Source organism: Myotis brandtii, unplaced genomic scaffold, assembly GCF_000412655.1.
Source record: "Myotis brandtii unplaced genomic scaffold, ASM41265v1 scaffold1458, whole genome shotgun sequence".
NCBI lineage: Eukaryota > Metazoa > Chordata > Mammalia > Chiroptera > Vespertilionidae > Myotis > Myotis brandtii.
Window position 1 is genome coordinate 86,014 of NW_005355237.1, and position 7,546 is coordinate 93,559.

A 7,546-nucleotide genomic window follows, 5' to 3' on the forward strand; every position below is an offset into this window, starting at 1 on the left:
AATCAGAGTGTCTAGGAAAAATTAAAGGGAAGATATCCTAAAACTTCCAGGAAATCTCCACCAATGAAGCAAAGAAAAAAAAAATGCCTCTATTATTCTGTGAGCAACAAACCAAACTGAGTTGGGGTCTCAGACAATTCGCTCAATGATTGCAAAGACAGACAGAAACTCTCGGATTGGAGAGGGCTCCCCCGAGGGCTACCAGATTGGAGAGGGTGCAGGTCGGGCTGAGGGACCCCACACCCCCAGTGCACGAATGTCATGCACCAGGCCTATAGTCCTATATAATAAAAGCCTAATATGCAAATTGTCCCCTTGATTGGGAGTTCGACCAGGGGGCGGAGCTGGCCGGCCAACTGCAGGAAGGGAGGCCCCAGACGGTGGCAGGCAGCTGGGGGAAGGGAGGTCCTGGCTAGCAGCTGGCAGCCGCTAGGGACACTACCTGTGCACGAATTTCATGCACTGGGCCGCTAGTATATTATATTATAATGATGTGTTTATGTGTTTGCTGTCTTGCAAAGTCCTTGAGAATAGGGAGTGTGCCATTCATTTGTCCAGCATAGTACCAAGGACACAGTAAGGGCTTAAAAAATGTCAAATGAATGAGTATCACTGAAATTATTTATTGATTAGCTAATTATAAGCAGGAGAAAGGAGGCAAGTGAATTTGAAGGAGTTTTTATCTTGAGTTGTTAAGAAAGTTTGGTAAAGAACGGATTTCTTTGCTGAGCCTGGAGGAGGAACAGCAGACAGGGCAGAGATGAGATGAGATGTACATGATGCACCGGCAGTGATGATAAGAGCCGAAGGCACTGAAAGCTTCAGGGCTGCTCCTCCTGGTTGGGGTGCTTTTGATGTGTGCCTGCTTTGATCCCTGCTGTGTTGCTGCGGCCCAGGATGTTCTGGAATGAAGAAAAACTACTTACTGTTTCCTGTTCCCAAGATTCAGGTGTGTTAGAGAAGAAGAACTTGGGGGAAGAGGTTGGCTTTTCTGATGGCAAAATAAAATCATTTCCCAAATGTAAAAAGTGCTTCCAGCATGTCAGAGCGGAGGCAGAAGAACAGAGGATGCAGAGAAAGACACTGCAGTGTGCGGGAGAGAAAAGCAGAATGCAAAGTAAAAGCAGAGAGAAGAGAAATCACAAAGTGCAGGAAGGCAGCAGCCATGGGTGCGGTCAGCAGAGCTGTACTGGGAATGGCAGCAATGAGACACTAGGCCATATATGGAGGGATTTTGTCAGCCTCTTGGACAACACATGGGAACATAGGTAGTGACATTCACGCATCCTCACACTAGGAAAAAGACAACACTGTTGACAGATCATGACTGGGAAAAAGAGACACAGAAACACACTGCCCCTCCTCTCTGGATGGAAGGCCAAGAGGAACTCCCATTGGTGTAGTTTATTTTTAGAAGCATAAATTCTGTCATGGATCTGTCCAAGTTAAATCATCCTTTCTAAAGTGACCTGAAATGTGGACTCAGCTCTTTCCCAAAACTGCTTTTTGAAACAGAGCTTCCGTTTTGGGAATTTTGTAAGTGTGTGCAATAGTCAGATCCTATTAACCATCTCAGACTATATATATATATATACATGAGGGAAGTGAACTATTATTAGTTGGGGCACATTATATGCAGACTCTGTGCTTAGGCACTTTATACATGTTATCAAATTTGAACTCTCAAAGTTGCCATGAATTAAGTATTATCCCCATTTTATAAATAAGAAAACTGCATCTCAGAGAGGTTAAGCAATTTTTTTTAATGTCACAGAACTAATAAGTAACGAAGACACAATTAGAATCCAGTTCTGCATGATTCTGATATCCGTGTTCATTCCATATATATTGTGCATCCTATACATTATGTTTAACATTTTGATTACAAATGTGGATATGATAGTTGATATTAGCTCAATGGTTTAAAAATTCCTTATGGGGATCTGTACCTGTGAATTCACCCTTAAAATTGTGTTTACTAGTATTGCATACTTGACATTATACTAGTAAAGCCATAAATATTCAGTAGATTCAAATCCCTTTTTAAAGTTGAATTTATTGGAGTGACATTGGTTAATAAAATTACATAGGTTTCAGGTGTACAATTCTATAATATGTCATCTGTATATTGTATTCTGTGTTCATTACTCAAAGTCAAGTCTCCTTCTATTCAAATCCCCTTTAAGAAGGAACCTGGACACTAAAAAGAGCTGCATCAAACGAGGCCTGCAGATGGCAGTGCTGCCCAGGAGTCACTGGAATCTAACTTCAGTTTTCTTACAAAATAAATATACAGGGTCACTTTAGGAATTATACAACACTGATTCCAAAAGTTAATTTTCAACCAACAGTTGAGTGATTTTTGAATTGTGTAATAATTCCTTCCAATTTATGGTATGATGTTAAAATTTAATTTTCATCTTAATGAACAATGAGTTTGTAATGCTTAATAGTATTCCAGCCTAGCAACAGGTGGACCACAAATCTGGATGGAGAGGACACATGACTATCAAGCTGGGGAAGAGAAAGAGATGTGGACTCTTTCCTCGAGCATAGGTATTGCCTGACAAATCAGATCACTTAAGTCAGGAGATGGATTGGGGATGCTAAAATCCAAGTAGTCTTTAGAATTTCCAAGTTGTAAATCAGAAAGCTGATGAAAACCCACAAATACTGAAGTCTGACACATTGTACATAATGAACAAAAATGCAGGTCTTTTCACTGTATTTTAGCTTCATTATACATTTTTAAGAAAAATTGTTGCTAATCTCTAATCCTAGCTAATCACACACGCTTTGGAAGACAAAACAAGAGCTACTTTTTCTTGGGTCTTTAAGAGGGATACAGTTCTGGAGACAGAATATGCCAAGATTTTCATATGATTTGATTGTATGTGGTTGATAAGATTATAGGTGATTTAATCTAAGTCATCTATAATAAATAGACTTCACTTTTAATGAAGTTAAGTCAATAAATGCTAAAGTAAAAAATAATACAAAACATTCATGCTCATAAGCCCTATCGCTCTCATATTAACACAAACCCCCTTTTGCTTGTTCTTTTTAATACCAGGGATCTCTTCTGGTGGTGTTCTGCATAGATCCCGACTCAGTGCTGAGTAATACATTGTCCCGGCTATCACTAATAATGGCTGCATTCCTCTTTAGGAAATGTGCTTGGCCGAAGGGAGTTGCCTCATCCAAGGTTACACCTCCTCCCTAGAATTAACCCATGATCAATGATGGTTTATGTGAAGTATTGAGACCCAGCCCTTCTCTCAATTTGAGACAATCCTGAGGGGCTATCTAGCTCTAGTCCCCTATGGGATCAGCTGTGGCCTTTGCTGCCATTGCATTGCTAGTCAACCTTTTGTTTTGCCCCATCCCAACTTCATCTCTTTCTTGTAAGTATTGTTCCCAGGTGTACTTCCCACTAACCTCAAACACACATATACAGTATTTGTCTCAATACTATCGGGAACATGACCTAAGACAGAACTAAGACTAGTCCAAAAATAATTCTTACTTTTGTTCCTCTGTATAAAATGTTTTTTCTCCGGATGCATTTAAGGTTCTTTTTTTTCTTTTTCACTTGTTTTTAGCAACTTGATTATATTTGCCTTGGTGAGGTTTTATGGCTCTTTTGCTGGAAGGTTACTTGAGCTTCTATGGGGTTTATGGTCTTTATCACATTTAGAAAAAATTCAGCCATTATTTCTGGCCAATAATTTTTGTCTTCCCTTTTTCTTCTCTCACCTCTAGGCTCCTATTGAACACATTACTCAGTTTCATATTTTTACATAGTTAACTGAAGGTCTAGTTTTTTTGTGTGTGTGTGTTTTCTTCCCCCTTTTGTTTCCTTTATACTTTATTTTGGGTAGTTCTATTGCTGTTTTCAAGTTCACAGATATTTTCTTCTGCTGTTGGCTAATGTTCTCCAAATTTCATTTCACATATTTTTAATCTCTAGAATTTCTATTTACATCTTTTTTTATATCTTCCATTTCTATCACTATAGTCATGATTTTCTTTATATCCTGGAATATATTTATAATAAACTAGAGGCCTGATGCATGAAATTCATGCAAGAGTAGGCTTTCCTTCCCCTGGCTGCTGGCACTGGCTTCCCTCTGGCATCCGGGACCTGGGCTTCCCTCGCAGCCCCGGCTTCGTCTGGAAGGTCATCTGGTCTAATTAGCATATTACACTTTTATTATTATAGATATTAAAAATCCTGGTTATGGGTTATATATTTTATTTATTTATTTGCATGTCTGGTGATTTTTGGTTGGATATTGAACACTGTTTCTTACATTGTTGAATGCTGGCTCTTGTATTTCTTTCAAGTATTAGACTTTGTTCTGGCACACAGGAAGTTATAATATGAACATTTTGAGGCTTGTTTTTTAATATTTACTAGGCTGAATCCATAGCAGTTTGTACTCTTGTAGTGGGGCTAATTTGGCCCCACTACAAGAGTACAACTCAACTCTTCTGAAGATGCTACTCAATGCCTCAGCTATTAGCTCTCTCAGTTCTGGCTGGTGGAAACATGAGCTATTTCCAGCTCTTTGAGGTCCAGCAATTGTTTTGTTTTCTGCTTTCCAGTCATTCTTTCCTTGGCCTTGCTGATTAGTACTCAATGGACTTCCTTCACCCTGCCCTATCCCAATTAGTACTCAACAGAAATCTCTAGATTACCCTGCAGACCTCTGGGGCTTTTTTTGTTGTTGATTTGCAGTTCCCTCAGTGATTCGGAACTCTGATCTCTATCTAGCTCTTTAATGAAGTCAGACCCTGGGCTTTATTTTTGTTTTTCTTCCCTGCACTGTGGCCTGGCAATTGCCTCCGGGCAGTAATCTCGGGGCAGTCACAAGGCTCACTACTTTGATTGTAGTCTAATGTCTAAAAGCAGTTGTTTCATGTACACTGGTTTTCCAGTTGCTTATGGAAGAAAAGGAAATTCAGAAATCAGCTGATATATTTGAGGCTAGGTTTTGATACAAAAATTGTTTTTATAATGAGCAAGAGTCAACACTACTTAAACTTCTGTTATACATTCAGTGTTTCTTCAATACACATTGTGAGGTTTTCAGGGAAAGAAAAAAAAACAGCTATTTTGTACATTTTTTTCAAGTCTTAGAAAATGAAAAAATTTTAAAAAATATGTATATACTAGAGGCCCAGTGCACGAATTCGTGTACATTGAAAGGAAATTAATTAGAAAAAATATTTTAATATCGCTATTCGCCCTTTCTCTATAATATAAATGTCAACCAAATTCACTATCAACAATGACAGATCGAAACACATGCATGCGATTGGACCCAGCGAGAGCTTTATATGTATCATGCATGCACAAGTCAACTAGCCTTTTATAGATATAGAACAAACTTTCTTAATTAGACCTGCTTTCTGATTTAGCTAAACTTTTTCCAGCCCAGTGAAGCACCCCAACTTCTCTTTCAGGTAATTGTCAGCAGCACAGCAGTTAATGTCAACATGAAGCACATTATGATTGTAGATCACACAGGGAGAACAAAGAGTAAAATATTTAACTGCAGCAGTGTTTAAATATATTCTGCGCAGTGAGAAAACCTGAAGTCATTTTCAAGGTCCACCATTTCTTACTTCTTTTCAGTTGGGTCAAGTTTCTAAACTTTCTAAATCTCCGTTTTCCGGCTAATGAAAAGAAAATAGGATTCCATTGAGTATCCTATTTACCTACTCTAGAACTTCTGTGAGGATCAAATGAGATGAGGCATGGGAAAATGCTTCACAGACATTTGGTTAAAGTGTAAAATGTTTTCACCTGGGTATAAAGCAAGTCCAGTTCCTGGGCTGAAGAAACTGCAAGGAGGCTAGTCGTTGCTAGGGAGAGCAAGCTGGGCATTGGTATGTGATGTCATTCCCGATGGACACTTAGCATATTAGCCTTTTATATATATGTATGTTATTGATTTCAGAGAGGAAGGGAAAGGGAGAAATAGAAACATCAATGATGAGAGAATCATTTATTGGCTGCCACAATGGGGATTGAGCCCACAACCCTGGCATGTGCCCTGACTGGGAATCAAACCGTGACCTCCTGGTTCATAGTCTATACTCAACCACTGAGACATGCCGATAGGGTAGAAAACAAAATTTTTAATTAATAGAAAAGATTCTTAGTTGGTGTGCCTTATCACATTTAGAAATGTTTATTCTAGAGAAATGACATTTTGTTTCATTCGATTTTAAGTTTAATATTAAACTAACAATTCTTCATTTCTCTCCTAAAAATGCTTCATTTCAACAATAAGACTACATACATACACAAGCGCGCGCGCACGCACACGCACACACACGCTTTACCTTTGAAATCAAAGGTTGATATATTTGGTAGAAAGATACATAGATTACCAGGATATAATTCCACCAAACATGAGGTTAAAAAAAATTACTACTGATAGAACAGAAAATACATTGTGAGATATGAGGACAGAGATTTGGTAGGAAAAGGGTTTTTTTAATCAGCAGAGATCTTGTTAAGTTCAATATAAGGAAAGAAAAATAGGACTTAGAAATTTAGCACAGGCTTTCTAAATTCAAGATTTAAATGCTTTGCCTTTAGATTATTATAACAACTTAGTTAATAGGTGTTATTACTCATATTTTATAGATGAGGAAACTCAGAGTTTAAGCTTTCCAAGGACAGATAGATAGTCAGTAGGAAATGTCATTGTACTCTAAAGTACTGAATGCTACATAACTGCCTAGACAATATGTAGGGGGAATGGCTCATTATATGACAATTAGCAGAAGCTGTTGAGGCCAGAAATACAATTGTTAAAATAAAGTATCATCTGACCTGGTGTAATCTGTGCAGTTCCACAACTTTGCTAGACTATTTCACACCCTCTCTCTTCAAACGTGCAGTATCCTCCCCACCCCACTTTACTCTAGGCAGCTGATATTGCCTATTTCCTGAGAAAGTAAAAGGAATTAGGAGAGAATTTCTATAAGCATCAAATCAACCAATCAGCCCATCTATACTTGAACTTAAGACTGCCCTTTTTTCTGATAGAACGAAATCTGTCCATGCTCCAGTTGACGGCTAAGTTCTCTACTTGTGTACTGTATCTTATGTTTTCATATACTCAAGGGTATTGATTCTGAAGATATATGCTTTCCTTCATCAAATTTTCCTTTTATATCAGATCAAAAATGTTCAACCAGTGTGTACAGTCAGAACTCATTAAACTGAAAATAGTTTAATAAGACAATTGTGAGCCAATTGTTCACAATTATATTTTGGTTCATTTCTGCCCAAAGTGTGATGAATTGAATGTCAGTAGAAAATTTTCAAATCTGTTCCCCAGCCGTGCCCCAGTTAGAGTTCTCTGTAAACTGACAAGAGGTCAAGGATGGGGTCAAGGATGGGTAACCAGGCATAACACCAAGTTTCCTACTTCCTGACATCTGCGCGTCAGGGCCCCGATTAGACCCTTGTAACTGTAATCAAGGACGTTTGTGGTTTCTGTGAATAAAAGCTTGCCTAGCACCA